Source organism: Chiloscyllium plagiosum, unplaced genomic scaffold (assembly GCF_037043375.1).
Source record: "Chiloscyllium plagiosum isolate Xiang-an unplaced genomic scaffold, Cpla_swu_hap1 HiC_scaffold_25, whole genome shotgun sequence".
In the NCBI taxonomy this organism is placed as follows: Eukaryota; Metazoa; Chordata; class Chondrichthyes; order Orectolobiformes; family Hemiscylliidae; genus Chiloscyllium; species Chiloscyllium plagiosum.
The window spans coordinates 35,047,493-35,066,382 of NW_028270163.1; the positions used below are offsets into that span (position 1 = coordinate 35,047,493).

General features: G+C 39.5%; 1 protein-coding gene across 1 annotated transcript in view; it reads right to left on the reverse strand.

The window, feature by feature from the left end:
* Positions 1–18,890, reverse strand: part of sdk2b (sidekick cell adhesion molecule 2b) — a 1,001,963-nt gene that overhangs the window by 30,430 nt on the left and 952,643 nt on the right. The gene's annotated exons all lie outside the window — the stretch shown is intronic.

Below are 18,890 nucleotides of genomic sequence, written 5' to 3' on the forward strand. Positions count from 1 at the left end.
CGGTCCAACTCGTCCATGCTGACCAGATATCTTAAACTAATCTAGTCCCATTTACCAGCACTTGGTCCATATTCCTCCGAACCTTTCCTATTCATATACCCATTCAGATGTGTTTTAAATGCTGTATTTGTACCAGCATCCACCACTTCCTCTGGCAGCTCATTCCATAAAGCACCACCTTCTGTAGGTACCTTTTATATCTTTCCCCTCCCACAACTAAACCTATGCCCTCTAGTTTTGGACTCCAGTCATTCTGCATGGAAACAGATCCTTCACTCCAACTAGTCCACGCTGACTGTATTCCCAAACTAAACTAGTCTCACTTGCCTATGCTTTGTTATACCCCTCCAAACCTTTCCTATTCATGTCCTTATCCAATTTTCTTTTAAATGTTATAAATGCATCTGCATCCACCACTTCCTCTGGCAATCCATTTCACACACGAACAACTGTGTAAAAACTTGCTACTCATCCGTCTTAAAACTTTCTCCTTTCACCTTAAAAGAAAGGCCCCTAGTTTTGAACTCCCCCAACTTAGGGAAAAGACTCTTGCCATTCAGCTTATTGATGCCCCTCCTGATTTTATAAACTTTTATAAGGTTATCCCTCAACTCTTCTAGCTAATAACAGAAAAAGATGGGGTAGATGAAGATAAGCTATCTTCTCTGATTGGGGGTTCTAGAACAAGGGTGCATAGTCTGAAAATTAGGGCCAGACCATTTGGGAGCAATATAAGGAAGCACTTTTATACAAAAAGGTGGTAGATGTTTGGAACTCTCTTCCACAAATGACAGTGGATGCTGGATCTGCTAATTTTATATCTGAGATGGATAATTTTTTGTTAAGCAAAGGTATAATAGATATGGAACAAAGGCAGGTATATGGAATTAGGCTGCAGATCAGCCATTGAATGGTGGAACAGGCTTGAGGGGTTGAATGACCTATCCCTGCTCCTATTATGCTAAAGTCAAATTAATGTAAGTTGTTGATTTAGCCATTATATTTCTAAATGACAGTTACTTTTACACAATGATTGGGTTTTAATTCCTCTTGTCTATCAATTCCTTCCTCACTGTATAACATCATGATCCTCCAGTCTCCACTGCCTCCACCATATAGAGTCATGGAGATGTACAGCATGGAAACGGTCCAACCCGTTCACACCAACCAGGCATCCCAACCCAATCTAGTGTCACCTGCCAGCACCCGGCCCATATCCTTCCAAACCCTTCCTATTCATATACACATCCAAATGCCTCTTAAATGTTGCAATTTACCAGCCTCCACCACATCCTCTGGAAGCTCATTCCATACACATACTACCCTCTGCGTGAAAAAGTTGCTCAATTCTGGTCCTAAGAATGCCATCCAATTAGTTGCTTTGCTTATGTGTTGTATCAAATAGTAACTTTTTGACTTATGCACCAGAATACCTAGATTCCTCTACATTTACGAATTCTGCCGTTGTACTCTATAATAAAACTCTTTTATTCTCCTTTACAAAAGGAAAAACTTCACATTTTCCCCACATTATGTTATATCTGAAAGATTTTTGCCTACTTAACCCATGACGTTATCAAGGAAGGGACTTCATTCATAATGCAGCTGAATGTGGCTAAGTTGAGGGAAAGTCCTGAAAGCACTTTGAGTTGAAGGGATCGTGGTTTGACAATCCCAGCTCTTCCTTTTTATGCATTGGGAAGTTCCATTCCCTGGATCTGCTTGATTACAATTTGGCGAGAACTCCTTGACAATGCAATCAGTTAATATTCTGGGATGCCTGGTTGGTGTGAACGGATTGGACCGTTTCCATGCTGTACATCTCCATGACTCTATATGGTGGAGGAGAAAGTGAGGATTGCAGATCCTGGAGATCAGGCTTTGAAAAAGCACAGCATCTGAGGAACGGGAGAATTGACGTTTCGGGCAAAACCCTTCATCAAGAATGTGGGGGTGCCCATGGGAGGGGGTGTGGCTGGGAGGGAAGGTAGCTAGGAAGGCGATAGGTAGATGAAGGTGGGGGTTGTTGGTGATAGGTCGGAGCGGGTAGGTGGGGAGGAAGTCATATACTCTGATGTAAAGGCAGTCATTCTCCCTCTCTCATACATATTTACACCATGGTTGTCTGAGATCCAGGTAATTTTTGTGGAGTGTGTTAAGCAAATGCCATGTAGGTAACCCCTTGTATCACTTTTCTAATGCGATGGTAGTAGATTGGATTGGGTTTGCTCTATTCTTTTTTCTTTTGTTTTAAGTACTTGCCCACTATGTCTGGTATCTGCCAGTGTTGTAAAAACGTAGCCAGAGATGAAGGCAGTGCTGGACCACAAATCATTATTCCTATAGTTGTGATGATATTGCAGTCCACAGCCTTCAGTATGCTCAGTAGTTTGACGTTTGGAATGCTTCTAATTATCTGAAGGCTGGTTTTATGATAGTTGAACCCTCTGTAGGAAGCTCAGTAGATTATCCACTTGGTTAGCTATAAACTACAGTATTCAGGCTTGACCTTTGTGCTCAAATATACTTCATCCGTCATTGGATAGTCATGAAACATCCTCATCCCATCATTTTAATTGTACAGCTCAATGATAATTGGATGTTGCAGTGGTGTTCCGTTTGAATGAGGTCTTTGCGTTCTGTCTTTGTGGATGCTGACTTTCTACTTTGGGCGGTTGCAGGCAAGGGATTCCTATCAATTCTCAGGAATGTTAGATTTCTTCAGGGATACTTTGAGAACTTTGCCAAACATTTCCTCACTCTTTTGGGAGTCTTTGTACTTTAGAATACAGAATAGAGTAATTGTTTTGGGAGCCTGGTGTCAGGTATGTGAGCAAGAAGAGATGTGTGCACCGCAGTCCCTGTAATCGTTTTGCATGATTAGTCCCTCTATTGGTATTGTTGGCTTTGGAGACAATGTTCATATTAGACTATGTACCATGCAAACAAACTTTGAAGGATTTTATGAAGACAGTGGCAGTGGCATTTCTTCAATTCTTTGAGCTGCATACTGTGGATTGTCCCTAAGTCTGTGAAGTATGTAGGAATGTAGGAATCACTGCTACTCTATAAACCACGAGCTTATTCCCAGATTTGTGCTTCTGGTCGTCAAATATTAATTTTTTCATTGACCAAAAGTTGAACCAGCACATTGAAAGCAGTGATAGATTTTGCACTGTCTGTTTCAGGGAAGGTTTCTCCAATGTCCTTCTCAATTGCTTCCTCTCAGTGGCAAAAGAACTGTGCATGCCAAGGTGGATTTTGTCTTGCTAAAGGATATAATCTTCATTGTGTAGCAAGTAAAGATGCAGCAAGGAGCAGCATCAACGGTCCTAGCTTTTTTTAAACTATGCAATAGTTTATTAATCTCGATCATGACAGTTTGAGTTCTCAAATTTGGCTGTACTCAGAAATCTGTCACCATCTTTGTCTACTGCATTATGACAGTTAATCTGTGACCTTTACTAACAGGACCAGTGCAGAGCCGCGACAGCAAACAACTGTTTTAAACCAGTCACCTTTACCTTTTACTGCAGTTTCAGTCTGTTGAATCTTGACTGAGGCCACTTGTCTTGCACCCTTCATTAATATGAAGTTACCTAAACCACACTATCCTGGCCTACACAATCTTGCACTCAGTATTCTGCACTGACTTTTACTCTTCCAAGGCATTTGCTTTTTTTAAAAAAAAAACTCAATCCCCTGTTTTAAATCAATCATTTCTGGTCCCTGTAACCTTGAATTTTCCAGGAATTTTGCATTCAATGATATAGACCTCCAGCGTTTTTAGTCCCATTGTTTCGGGTTAACCTTTTAGCTTTTCAATCTGATGCACTTAACTTTCTTCCTTAAACCTCCGGCTTACCACCTCCCTTGATTTAAAACTCGAGTTTATTCTAAGTCCTAATTGCTTTGCTGTTGAATTTTTAATTTTATATCTTGTATGGTAATATGGATGTTTCACATTAGACGTGCTACATAATTAAAATTACTTCTGGTAAATGACTCCGAAGATACCCACATGATGTAGACCATTCTTGATATTGTTGAAATGTGACGGTAATGGCCCCTCAGTAATGTATTTTGTAGTTTTCAGTGTTTTCTTTTCAACTTTGTGACCATTCATTTACAAGTAGAAGTCTGAGACCAAAAGAGCATGATACTGCTGCTAAAGTTTGTGTAACTCAGATAGTCAGACCATGAAGTGATCCACCTGGACTGCAGTTCCATCCTCTCAGGAGAAGACCTCTCTTGTGGAATGCTGTATGGTTATGATCCCAACTCTGGTAATACTGAACAAGCCAGATCCCAGAATGAAACCTGGCATGATGGTTTTGTTTTGAAACTCATGTTTATTCACTCACATGATCATGAGACTGTGAATTTTCTTTAACAACAAAATTTTGTACTTTCTTTTTGAAAAGCTGCAGTTTAAAAAAAAATCTTAATACCCAGCAAAGTTAAGTTTCAACCTATTACCCAACATTATCCATTTAAGTTTAGAACCCAAGATATTACCTCTCTATATCAAATCTTGTAAGTTCTATTTTACGGATTCTTCCAATTTCTGTGCTGTGAACTGTGGAATTTCCTTTTCATGAATACCCATAAAACTGCAAACTGAGACATCTTCAGTTCAAATAACCTGCACGTGTCTAATCATACACATCTGGTATGGAAGCTGCACAACTAAACCTTTCTACTGAGGTGACCGATTTCCCTTAACTGTTCTGAAAACCGATAGAAGAGAAATCATAGTTCTGGCCCCAGTCAGAGCCCCTCCATGCTACCCTAAAAACTTTCAAACGCTCCTGGTTTTCCAAACTAAAATTAATCCTTGATTATTCTGAACTGAAATCCGACTAGCCTTCCATATATAAACCACAGTTTAAACACTTCCCGTTAACACTCCAAGGATTCTCACTCGACACTGTTCTGACCTAGGAGGATGATAGAGTCATAGAGATGTACAGCATGGAAACTCATCCTTCAGTCCAACCCGTCCATGCCGACCAGCTATCCCAACCCAATCTAGTCCCACCTGCCAGCACCCAGTCCATATCCCTCCAAACCCTTCCTATTCATAAACACATCCAAATGCCTCTTAAATGTTGCAATTGTATCAGCCTCCACCACATGGCACGGTGGCACAGTGGTTAGCACTGCTGCCTCGCAGCGCCAGAGATCCGGGTCAATTCCCGCCTCGGGCGACTGACTGTGTGGAGTTTGCACGTTCTCCCCGTGTCTGCGTGGGTTTCCTCCGGGTGCTCCGGTTTCCTCCCACAGTCCAAAGATGTGCAGGTCAGGTGAATTGGCCATGCTAAATTGCCCGTAGTGTTAGGTAAGGGGTAAATGTAGGGGTATGGGTGGGTTACGCTTCGGCGGGTCGGTGTGGACTTGTTGGGCCGAAGGGCCTGTTTCCACACTGTAAAGTAATCTAAAGTAATCTAAAGTAATCTAATCTAATCCTCTGGCAGCTCATTCCATACACGTACCACCCTCTGAAAAAGTTGCCCCTTTGGTCTCTTTTATATCTTTCCCCTCTCACCCTAAACCTATGCCCTCTCGTTCTGGACTCCCCGACCCCAGGGAAAAGACTTTGTCTATTTATCCTATCCATGCCCCTCATAATTTTGTAAACTCTTTCAAGTCACCCCTCAGCCTCCGACGCTCTTGGGAAAACAGCCCCAGCCTGTTCAGCCTCTCCCTGTAGCTCAGATCCTCCAACCCTGGCAACATCCTTGTAAATCTTTTCTGAACCCTTTCAAGTTTCGCAACATCTTTCCGATAGGAAGGAGACCAGAACTGCACGCAATATTCCAACAGTGGCCTAACCAATGTCCTGTGCAGCTGCAATATGACCTCCCAATTCACATATCCTGACAGGATTGGAGTTGGTGCTCAGATCCCATTGCCTATTCTTCTCCTGCTTCTTTTAAAAACCTGTTTCACCCAGGTCCTAGGATTTATCCTGTTTCAAAAATGCCAGACACAGAACATTTTCTCTCACATTCTGTGTATGGTGTAATATTTCACATCACCTTCTGCTCACTTTCTATCATTTTAATAGTTCTGGGGCAGTGATAGTTTCCCTGTCTCTGATTGATTGTGCCAAAATCATTTTCTGCACCAGAATGAGTTTCAGCACTTGCTGCATTTCCATCTTGATACCCAGACTCCTCACAACTATCCTAACATTGTGCTTTTTAAGCACAAAATAACTACAAGTTGGTTAGGCATTGGAGGAAAAGAAACAGTGGAAGAGCAAAAGGATAGTGAGGATAAAAATAACCAAGTCATCCATCTCTCCCTTAATACTGCAAGCTGACATGACTGGTGCTTGTCTGTCATGATTTTGGGTCCCCTGCAGAGACAGAAATCACTCAACAATTTGGTTAGTTTAGGTTGCACACTGCAAATATGTTAACTGGCAGGCAGTACTAAGTGGATTTGCTGCCTACAATGGAAGCAATAGCAAAGGTTAATCCTACTTCCTGAAACCTGTGCCTATTTTCAGGGCGATCAAACTTACACCCACTGTAAGTTGGTAGATAGGTAAAATAGCATCACAGCTAAATCTAATCTTGGTTTCATTTGCTGTGACTATAGGAAATAGGAGAAGCTGGCATGAACTATTTGGCCTCTTAAGTCTTCCTCACTCTTCAGTAAGATCACAACTTTTGCTGTAACTTTGCTTTCTTGACTGCTCCTCAACCTTTGACTCCCTTGTCAATCAAAATCTCCCTCATTCAGTTTTGAACATATTTGATGACTTGGTATCTACTGCTAAGAGGGAAAAGAACTCTAAGCATGAGAAATTCCTTCTCATCTCCATCTTAAACAAGAGACCCCTTATTTTGACTTCTAGCACTAGAATCCCCATAAAGGGAAACATCCTCTCAGCTTCTACCTTGTCAAGCTCTCTCAGAATCTTAAAAAAAATGTTTCAGTAAGGCAACCTCATTCTCCTAAACTCCAATGAGTAATCAGCCTACTCAACCTTTCCTTAAAAGACAAAACTATCATTCCCAGGAATTAGACTAATGAACATTTTGCAAACTGCTTCCAATGGCAAATATGCCCGTTCTTAAGGTGATGAAAGTTGAACACAACATACAGTACACTCATCAATTCTCTGTACAGATGTAGCAAGACCTCCCTACTTTTATACTCCCTTCCTCTTGCAATAAAGGCTAACATTCCAGTAGCCTTCCGATTAGTTGTTGTGACTGCATGCCACATTTTTTCATTCCTGTATAAGGTATGAGTATTTATTTGCGCTTTCTAAAAAAAGTAGCAATTAAGTACTTTTTAAATAACAATAAATCAATTTTATGTGTTAGTAAATAGTACAGGAAGATTGGTTCTAGTGTGATCTACAGCATCAACCCTGTTTTGTAAACATTGTGCAACTGATTTTAGAAATAAAAATCAAATCGTCATGACATCAAACGTCAAGTAATGCAAATTTTGGAAAATTGAGCCAGTTTACTGATATCTTTGAAAGTTCAGTCAGCTAAATTTAATTAAGAAGTATCATCAGGTATTTCACCCAGTTGACTAAAAACACTTTTTAAAAAAAACTGATTGACTGTGGCGCAAGTTAAAAATCACACAACACCAGGTTATAGTCCAACAGATTTATTTGGAAGTACAAGTTTTTGGAGTGCTGCTCCTTCATCAGGTGGCTAGTGGGCCAATATCAGAGGACACAGAATTTATAGTAAAACATTAAAGTATCATATAACAGATGCAATGTATTGAACAAACCTAACTTGCTGTTAAGTCTTTAATCATTTAGAATAGATTGAAGGTTTCGAATCATTAATATGTAAATCCCAGAACGTCTTTCAAGTCACATTCCCGAGGTAACTAAGGTTTTATTAAAAAAATGACATCTCAGCTCAGACAATGCATTAAAGGTATGAGGTTAGAGTCTGTCTGTATTCCAACCTTGAGTCAGACAGGTTCTATTTGCAAAGTAGGAATCTTAAAATGTCACATGAACTGACTGCCTACAGCTTATGTGCTTTTTGACAAAATAGAATGTATCTGCAAATACAAATCTGCAAAAACAAATTCATCCCAGAGGCTTATTTGTGTGTGTGAGGGAGTCTATGTGCCTGTGTGTGCATGTGCGTGTGTGTGCGTGCACAAGTGTGACAGAGTATATGCCTGTAAGAGGGTGTGTGCGTGAGTGTGAGTGTGCAGAGGGTGTGTGTATGACACATGAACCCAGGGGTCCTAAATTTGGCTATCAGCCTCTGCTCGGCTACTCTGCATTGTTGCATATCTGAAGTCAGCCTTGGAGGATGGTCAGCAAAGATCCGAGGCCGAATGTCCTTGACTGCTGAAGTATTCCTCGACTGGGAAGGAACATCCCTGTGTTGCGCAGTGTCCATTCATCCATTGTCCTACTGTCTGCTTGGTCTCAATGTATCATCATCAGCCTCAGATTTTCAGGTGACTGTTCTCCAAGGCGGACTTCAGGATACGCAACAACGTAGAGTCGCCAAACAGAGGCTGATAGCCAAGTTCAGTACCCATGAGGATGGCCTCAACCGGGATCTTGGGTTCATGTCACACTACAGGTCACCCCACTATACTATACACACACTCTTACACACGATCACACTCGCAAAGACCCTCTCTCATACATATGCTCTCTGTCAGACTCACATACACCCCCTCCCCACACTCACTCATATGCACACCCTCTCACAGGCATATTCTCTGTCACACTCATGCGTGCACACACACTCTCTCTCTCCCTCTCCCTTACACACATACACGAGTACACACACACATAAGTCTCTGGGGTGAATTTGCATTTGCAGATACATTGTTCAAAAAGTACACAATCTGTAGGCAGTCATGTGACATTTTATAAATTCCTACTTTGGAAATAGAACTGGTCTGACTCACAGTTGGAATAGAGACAGACTCTAACCTCATACTTTTAATGCATTGTTTGGGCTGAGGTGTCACCTTTTTTTTAATAAAACCTTAAGTTATCTCAGGAATGTGACTTGAAAGAAGTTCTGGGATTTACATATTAATGAATTGAAACCTGCAACCATTCTAAGTGATTAAAGATTTAACAGCGATTTAGGTTCGTTCAATATGTCACATCAGTTGTATGACACTTTGATCTTTTAATATAAATTCTGTGTCCTTTAATCCTGCCCCACCAGCTACCTGATGAAGGAGCAGTGCTCCAAAAGCTTGTACTTCCAAATAAACCTGTTAGATTATAACCTGGTGTTGTGTGATTTTTAACTTTGTCCACTCCATTTCAACACTGGCAGCTCCACATCATCAATTTGTGGATATATTGAATTTTTCAAAACTATTTGCAATAAGAATGTTTCTGAATATTTTCTCATCACTGATACCTCCAATCAAAAGTTTTAAGATTAATTATTTGTGCAGCAGTTTAATGCACTGAAATGTGTTTGGACATGCATTCCTTTTCAATGTACAATGCTATGTCATACCTCAGATAGGTACACTGCCAGCTGGGGTTACCATGAATGCCCCCGCCCCCCTTCTCAACCTTATCCCAATACATATTTATGTATATGTAGTAGATTGAATGGAGAAAAGGAGATAAACTACCACAATGAGCCAATAAGTATATCCAGCTAAGCTACAGACAAGATATTCTCTATTTCAATATGTAATGTGTGTTCAATTAGGATAGTAGTAACTTGTAGAAATATAACAACTGAGCTCGCAAGACTGAGTTCGAGATCAGAAATTAGAAAGATTTTCATGTGCTTGTTGGATGAAGACAGGGCAATCGACTCATTTTTAATGACCTTTAGGGCCCTTTATGATGTTCTGCTGGTACTGCCAAGGCTTATTTATGAATCATGATCATTTGAGAAACATACTACTATCTGTAAAAATGTACATAGCAATGTGTCCCAGTTCAATTAAGATAAGTTTAAACTACATTTCTGATTGAATTATTTTGATGAATAGCTTGTAACTCTGAGAAAACTGTGCCTTGGTCCTCTCTCATAAAAAGAGTTAAAAGAATACTTTCAAATACATATGTATTGGGATATATTTTTTATTTGAAAAGACTGCCAAAAATAGATTAAATCCAGATGCTCCCATTGGAAGTTATCCTCTATATCATGAATCAAGATGAAATTAATCCTTGGTTTTAGGTTCACCAATGTACTATACATCTTTAAAAATTCATTTATTATTAGGATGCTCTGGATAACACCAAAACTTTCTTTAATTTTACAGAAGTTCCACAAGTAACATTTCTTCTTTAGCAGCCCTTCAGGGTCGAGGATGACTCCATGAGGGTTGGTTTCTGCAGTGGCTAAATAATCCAATCCTGGACTGCAGAATTTGTCAAATGGTCGGGCAGGAGATGGTTGATGAGGCAAGTGGGTGGGATGCTTTGGATTCTGCACGCTATTTTTGCTGCTTGTGTTTGACCTCCACACTCTCCGCTCGGTGGTTAGTGCTGTCGCGAATGCACTTTCTCCAGTTTGCACATTCTAAGCCAAACAATTCCTATGTATTTTTTAGATATCCTATAGTCTGGAAACAGGCACTTCAGCCCAACAAGTCCACACTGACCCTCCGAAGAAAAACCCACCCAGACCCATTCCCCTACCCTATATTTTCCCCTGACTAATGCACCTAACACTATGGGCAATTTAGCATGACCAGTTCACCAGGCCTGCACATGTTTGGATTGTGGGAGGAAACCGGAAGACCTAGAGGAAACCCACGCAGACACGGGGGGAATGTGCAAACTCCACACAGACAGTCGCCCGAGGTGGGAATTGAACCCAGATCCCTGGCACTATGAGGTAGCAGTGCTAACAACTGAGCCACCATACTGCCCAATGGGGATGTTTTGATGGGGATGTTCCATTTGTTTAGAGAGAGTGTCCTTGTAGCATTTCCTCTGCCCTCCTAGTGATCGCCTTCCATTGCGGAGCTTGAAGTAGAACACTTGTTTAGGGAGTCTTGTGTTGGGTATGTGGGCAATGTGGGCCAACTATTGCATGCTCAATGCTGGGGATATTGGTCTGGAAGAGTACAGTTACGTTGGTGTGCCTATTCTGCCAGTGGATTTGCAGGATTTTGCAAAGGTACAGCTGGTGATAACTCACAAGAGATTTGAGATACAAGTTGTTCTGAGGGTGAGGTCCTCGGCTCCACTGTTGACATGAGCTTAGTGCTGTGCTCAAGGTGTTGGACTTCAAACACTCGGTTTTTCAGACATCTGAAAGCTGCACTGGAACACTGGAGCTGATGTTGGATTTAAATCACAATGTCTGCTTGCACTGAGAAGAGCCTCCTGCGATATAAGCAATGATCCACATTGTTCAGGGGCTCACCATTTGAGGGTTGAGGGCAGTGTTGTGCAGCAGGGGCAGTTAAGGGCTGGTAGACAACCTTTGTTTTTCAGATGTTTAGACAGAGGCCCATTTTCTCATAGGCCTTGGTGTTTGTAGCACAGCCTCTGAATGTGTGCACACGTGGCATCATCTGTGAATGCAGCTCAATCATAGAAATTGAGGTGGTCTTGGTTCTGGGCATGCCAAAGGTTGAGCAGCTTCCCACTCATCTTGTAGGTTTGCTCCACTCTGGCAGGGAACTTCATGGAGATGTGATGGACTGTTGGGACAGGAAAATGGAGAAGAGTGTTGGTGCAATGAAAGAGCCCTGCTTGATCCCAGGTTGCCCCTGTATTTGGAGTCTATGGTAGATCTGTTGGTGAGAATCATGACTTGCATGTCATCATGAAGCAGGTGGAGTATGGTGGCAAATTTCTGCAGGGAGCTGAATTTGAAGAGGATATTCCATGGCGCTCAGATTATCTCTTGTACTTGGGAGAAGTAGCATTTAATGTTGAAAGCCTTTGTGAGATCAAAGAAGGATGTGCACAGAGGTTGATCCTGTCCCTTGCACTTTTTTTGGATTTTCCACACACTGACCATCATTCATAATGTAATTTGAAAACAAGAGTTCATTGGCAACCTTTTCCACCAATCTTGAAATGAAATCTGAGTAGCTCATATTAGCAATTGATACTTGAACTACTTTATTTATGCAAAATTTATAATCAGGTTCACATTTCTATATTGGCACCAGAAAACCCCCTGCCTCCACACTCACCACCATGATGGCCAATATATTGTTGAGATTAACCAAGTATCATCCTATTAGAGATGGCAATAGGAGCTTTGGAGTGGTTGTCAGTATTCCCAAGTTAGGGAATAGGATCCATTCTGGGTATCCACATTTAGTCATTATCCATTTATACCAAATGAAAATGCAGGCATATGGCCTTTTGCCCATCATAGTTGAATAAGCTGCTGATAAATACTGCAGGACTCCTTTGAATAAAAGTGACTTCAAAGTGCAACAGGTAGTCTGAGCTCCATGGAATTATGCTCACTACAATTATCCACTTCAGCAAAGAAACTGCAGAGAGTAAGTGCCAGAGAAAATGAAGAAAATTAAACTATTATTACTGTCATGACCATGGGCCAGAATTACAAAGTACTATGGACATTTTTAACCTATAATTCCAAAATGTGTTTTTTAAAGGAGGGCTGATACAAATAAAAATAATTGTAGATGTAAATAAAGTTACAATCTTGGAGTGAGACCCACAGAATGTCACATTTAAATATGTGAAGGAAACTTCAAACACCAACCCTACAAAGGAGGAAGAGGCAAATCGAAACAGACTGGACTGTGATCTCTTGCAGTTAAAAAAAAAACAAGGGATCGGGGACCTCCTGCTCAACAGCAAGACAACCCTTGTGGATTATGTCCCAAACTGCAGATACATCTTATGTTTTCCCTTTGAAGAATACACAATGACAGGGGTTAAAATGCCCATTTCAACTCTACCAGAGTCTGCCAGTGGCTAAAGGTACCCATGTGTACTAGCCTAGGTTCAATCATTAATGTACTGTGAACATCACAGTTGGAAAGCTATTCCTTAGTCATCCGTGTATCAGAGGTAAAAGGAATCTCTCACTCTGAGTGTTAGCAGCCAGCTCGCTAGTAAGCCAGACAAAAGGAACCAGGACAACATCCCTCTCATCCTAAATGCTGGACTTCAGCCACAGTCAAAAGAAATTAGAACAACAGAATCTCAACCAACCTGCAAAACTAAGAATCTTGAAATGGACTGATCGGTTGCCAATGTCTACATTACTGGTAACCTCCACTGCAAAGTCTGCAATGTTCAACTAACCACTTTTCACACTTCAGAGAATGATCTTTGTATCTGTTCTTTAAAAACTTTTATCTTTTAGGACTCATCTGTTATTTCTAATCTGTGTTTATGTGTGTTGCATTCCTAAATTCTTTTCATGTTTAATAATTAATAAACTCACTCTTTATCAACGCAAAAGCCTGGTTAAATTGGCTCCTTTTAAAACTGATAGTTAATTTGGCTCTGAGGAAAAGTTATCCAAAAAGGAAGAGACTTGTTTTTAAATTAACCTTGTTACAACCAACCAAGGGGCAGATGAATAAAGGAGCCAGTATATTCCTGCTCACTCAGGAGCTAACAATTTGGGTATTCTGCTTGGAACTGTAACAAATTGAGATACCTAACTAGAGGTCTGCGTGTAACAATAAAGCTGAGGTATAAATTCTCATCAACTATGGTCCTCCCTCTTCTTTAGTTTAAACCCAATTAAAAAAAATTGTTAACCCAATTTAAAAGAATTGTAAACATGCCAGAGCCAGTCTAAACACCATATTTGATGGTCAATGGACTTTGATGTAGATATAACACTTAGGCAAACATTGCCTTTACAATTTCCATGCCATCTTCAATTTTCTGCTAAAAAGGGCAGCTTCAGGTTAACATGGCTGGACACCAGAGTCCAGAAATCTAGTTATTGCTTTTTGTACAAGTTTTGTTAAATATAAGTCAGCATAATTGAACTCTGGCTCAGTATCCAGTTGTCTGGAATTATAACTTTCTCATGATTGTATGATCAATATTCACATTACTTGCTATCATTAACAAACCTAGTCATATATATATATATATATATATATATATAAAATACAGCACGGAAGCAGGCCCTTCGGCCTAATGTGTCCATGCCAGCCAGTTTTCCTAAACTATATTAGTCCTATTTACCTGTGTTTCACCCTGATCTCTCCAAACCCTTCCTATTCATGTACCCATCCAGATGCATTATAATCGTTGTAATTGTATCTGTCTCTACCACTTCCTCTGGCAACTTGTTCCATTTATGCACCACCGTGTGTAAAAATGTTGCCCCTCCCCCAGGTCACTTTAATCTTTCCCCTCTCACCTTAAACCTATGCCCTAGTTTTGTAATCCTGTACTCTAAGGAAAAAATGTTGGCAATTCACTTTATCTATGCCCCTCATGATTTAGTCTTGAATTCCAGTCACAAAAGCCTCAATATTGTGGCAATCTGGTTACATTATGAACTGGCTGTGATAAATTAATCATTTAAAATTCAAATTTTGATACCTCCAGTACAGTGCCAAATGTTTAATTCTGAATGATAATTCATTCTAAATTGTAATGGGCTCAATTTTCCAGATTGGGTCCAGATTCTAATGTTGACCTCAATTCAGGAATTGAAACCTGGAAGGTGCCTGTTCAGGGATATCGTTCATAATTATTGAGGAGGAATGAATCAAGAAGCCACCTGTGAGGACTCGATCCAGAAATGAATGGTGAACTGATCAATGAAAAGGGATGCCCAAAATGAAAGCTGTCTGGCAGCTCCGCTGGGAGAGTTAGGTACTCTTGAGATAAATGGAGATCTTGAGGACAGTTCAAAATGGGGGAAGTTATTTTTGCAGCTTTGTAAAATGTTAAAACTAATTCCTCACGACTACAACTGCCAGACTAACAGTGTGAACAGGAATGCAGCAGTGCCTGTCACATTGCACTAGGTCTGTGATGGAAAGGAAACACGCATGAATGCTCCCATCTAGGCTAACCATTGGAACACTGCTTCCAGTTCATTTGAGTGCTCAGGTGTCAGGACACGGCCTGACTGCAGTATAGTAGTAACATTTTTTTGCTAATGGGCTCAATCTGCTGCTTTCCACAGGTAGACTCTTTTGCACTCAACAGAATCACAGAATTGTTACAATACCAACAACGGCCATTTGGCTCATCATGCCTGTACTGGCTCTCTGAGTTTTTAGACTTAATGCCAATCTTATGTCTTTTCCTGTTTTCTTGCACATTGTGTTTCTATTTAAATAATCATGTAATCTCCTCTTGAATGCAAATCCCATCCTTGTAAAGGCTGTCAGGGGCAAGAAGGGGTTAGCTGACCCAATGTGCTCTTTTCAAATTTGGTCCCGGTCAGATTTTCAAATGATTGGGAAAAGTCTGGTCAAATTTCTATTCTAATGATCTCATAGTAATTTTGAAACTAAATTTGCGTGAGTTTTTAATTAAGCTATTCTTTGAAAATGTAACTGTTCATAATTCCTGCAATCTAAAACATTGTTGTATGTAATGGAACACTAGTAACGGGAAGCAAAACTATGATGAAGAGATCAACAAACTTATCATCATGGAGGTATTTTTGTTGCTGAAATTTTCCTGCATTTAATTAACAAATAACACCTCAAATAATTATCAAATTACCCTTGCATTCCATTACAGTTGAAAGAAACTGGGTCAGATCTTATTTTAGATATTTATCGGGGAAAGTATGAATATGAGGATATTGTTTTTTCTCATTCACTTGTGGGACATGGGCATCGCTGGCTGTCCAGGATTTATTGCCTGTCCCTAGTTGCTCTTGAGAAGGTTAGCTGTTTTCTTGCAGTCCAAGTGCTGTAGGTTGGCCCACAATATCCTTCAGGAAGTAATTCCAGGACTGCGAGAACAGAATTAGCTTCATTGTCCAGGTTCAGATAAAAGTAGTTCATTATTAAGCTGCTGGAGAACTGCTCATATCCTTAAGACTTTATTTTGCCCTAAGTTAGTGCACGCAGTAGATAGGGAAAACATTGATGGAATGAAAGCAAATGCTACTTAAATAATACTGTCATGGTCTTCCATACAGAGGTCATATTGCGTAAACTTCCAAAAATGTTGCTGCAAAGATATAGCAAACTAAGTGCCGGATTGGATGTTGCTGATGAGAAATGTGCTGAAAATGTGTTGCTGGAAAAGCGCAGCAGGTCAGGCAGCATCCAGGGAACAGGGAGAATCGACGTTTAGGGCATAAGCCCTTCTTCAGGAATGGCTTATGCCCTTCTCATTCCTGAAGAAGGGCTTATGCCCGAAACGTCGATTCTCCTGTTCCCTGGATGCTGCCTGACCTGCTGCGCTTTTCCAGCAACACATTTTCAGCTCTGATCTCCAGCATCTGCAGACCTCACTTTCTCCTGATGAGAGATGTGGCATTGGAAATGGCTATCCTGAATAATAAATGTTGACTTCTTTGTGCAACAAAACTAGCCTTGAAATGAAACATTTGGGGTTCACTTTATTATTTATTTCTCACTATTGAATTTCATTGCCTTCAATTCAGATTCACAAGTTACAATTGCATATGAGAGGTGACCTGTCAAAAATTGAACCTGATGTGTTACCATCTGCAAGAGAAAATCTCCTCCAAGATGTGGATTTTGATTGCATGCTACTCATGTGGCACAATTTTGATCTTTTCACTTGTAAATGTAAGATAATGGTGCAAGAATGAACAAATGCCTCCAAACCTTTTGACAGAAATAGTTTGTAAACCACAGAAACCACAGGAAGAGTGTTATAGCTTACAGGTTATACATGACATTTTTAATTCTATAAATTTAACGTCTGCAAATAGGAAATATGTTTTGGTGTTGCAAATAAAATTTTGTACATGCTGCACATGTAGACTGCTCAGATATAAATGAAATATCACCTGTACCTCTATGTAAATTGCAGTGAAATTGGACCAAACAAACTGTGCAATGAACTTAAGCAGGGTGAACAGTTTATGAAATATTTGTTATTTCCCTACATCTTTTCATTAAAAAAGTTGTCAGTCAAATGTTTTCCATCTTGCACTCCATACAAGATGTGAATGCTTTTTTTTTAAGGATAGCTCTTGTCCGAGGTTTGTCAATTCAATTAAAACTGAATAATAGACAGGAAGAAATGGACAGATTTTTAATTAGCAATGAATTGAAGGGTTATGGAGTGCAGGCAGAAGAGTGGAGTTAAGGATGAGATGAGATCAGCCGTGATTATAATACACAGCAGAGCAGAATCAAAGGGCTGAATTAACTACTCCTGCTCCTAGCTGTTATATTCTTTAAAGCCCCTTCTATTTGTGTCACAGACATCATCTTAACCAGGTCTGTGCTTAAGGTGAATAGAAATTATGTTCTTCTCAGCCACATATAAAACAAAAAACATCACAAACTTTGTAATCACATATATCAGAATCCTTACTATAGTTCATCAACTCTATAGAATCATCAAAGTTATATGCAAAGAAGGTTAGCATAGCAATGACGAATTTCTTCAGGCCTCACTGCAGATGTAGACATCATCTTGATACTTACCAACATATCAGAATATAGAAAACATTCTTTTCATGCCCCAGTATTTTCTCAAAGGAATAATCATTCAAGAAAAATAAACAAATATTCATATGTCTTTCCTTGAAGAAATATTTAAAGTATTAGCCTCAAAATGTATTTCAATTTTCTATTACAATATAATGTGTAAGAAATGTTCAATGTATTGACAAATGTCTCTATTAACCTGAGATTTATAATAAAGCCAAACATCAGGGAGCAGGAAAACAAAGATAAATCTAATGTATTCAAACATCATGAACAAGGCATATCAGAAAAAAATCTCACAACGGCAAAGTACTGTGTACAGAGAAACACGAATGAAACAATAACATTTTTATAGACAGCACAAATTTGGCATGACTTTGGCAAAAGATTAACTATAAAGAGCTTAAACCACTAAAGAATGATGCAAATATACAGATCCATAAAAACAAACATAATTGCGAAAAGTCACACTTTTAACTGATAATGGAAAAGAACAAAGCAATATTTAAGTCTACATTTCAGAGCAGGATTTCTACCACATAGCAGAAAATGTCACAAGCATGTGAATGGTGTTAGTTTTCATAAAACTGGCTCGGACCTTTGGACTCAGCATTAAAACATAAAGTGAACATAGGCAAAAGAGTAGGGGCAGTCTTTTTCATTGATATTTTACAGGCTGATTAAAAGTCAGATTTACCACATGAAGATGAAATAATATGTTGATGAACATCCCTCCATTTGGACCTATCATATTGACATATCTGCCATTCGTTGCACAGAATTAAAACTAAAGAATGACATAGTTTGCTACTTCAGAATATTGATTTCTAAAATAATGCATTTTTCTTCATGATTTTGAATTACATAGGATTAAAAACAATAGTACCATTTCAGACATTTTAAGAAAATATATAGAAACACTTCTTTATATAAAGATCACAAATATCATAAGAAAAAATGACTGGTTAACATTTGCAGTTGCTATTCCCCTTTTGGCCATTATTTGCACCAAGGGATTTTTTTCTTTAAATTTCTTGTTGGTAGCATTAAGTTCTATGATGAAAGTTTGGGCAGCCAGCGAAAAATACATTTTCATAACACTCTCCAGGTATAACGAAAATCTAAATTCCAAAGGTGAAAGAACACCTTTTATCAAAGAGAGACCACATTTGTTCTTTTTTTGACAAATGCAGTCTCCAAGATGAAAGAATAGACAATACAATTAATTTAGGATCCTAAGTGCAAGGAATAAAACACTTCCGAATATATTTTTGTGTATTTAGGTTACTTTTAGCTGTAACCATCTGCTGTAATACAAC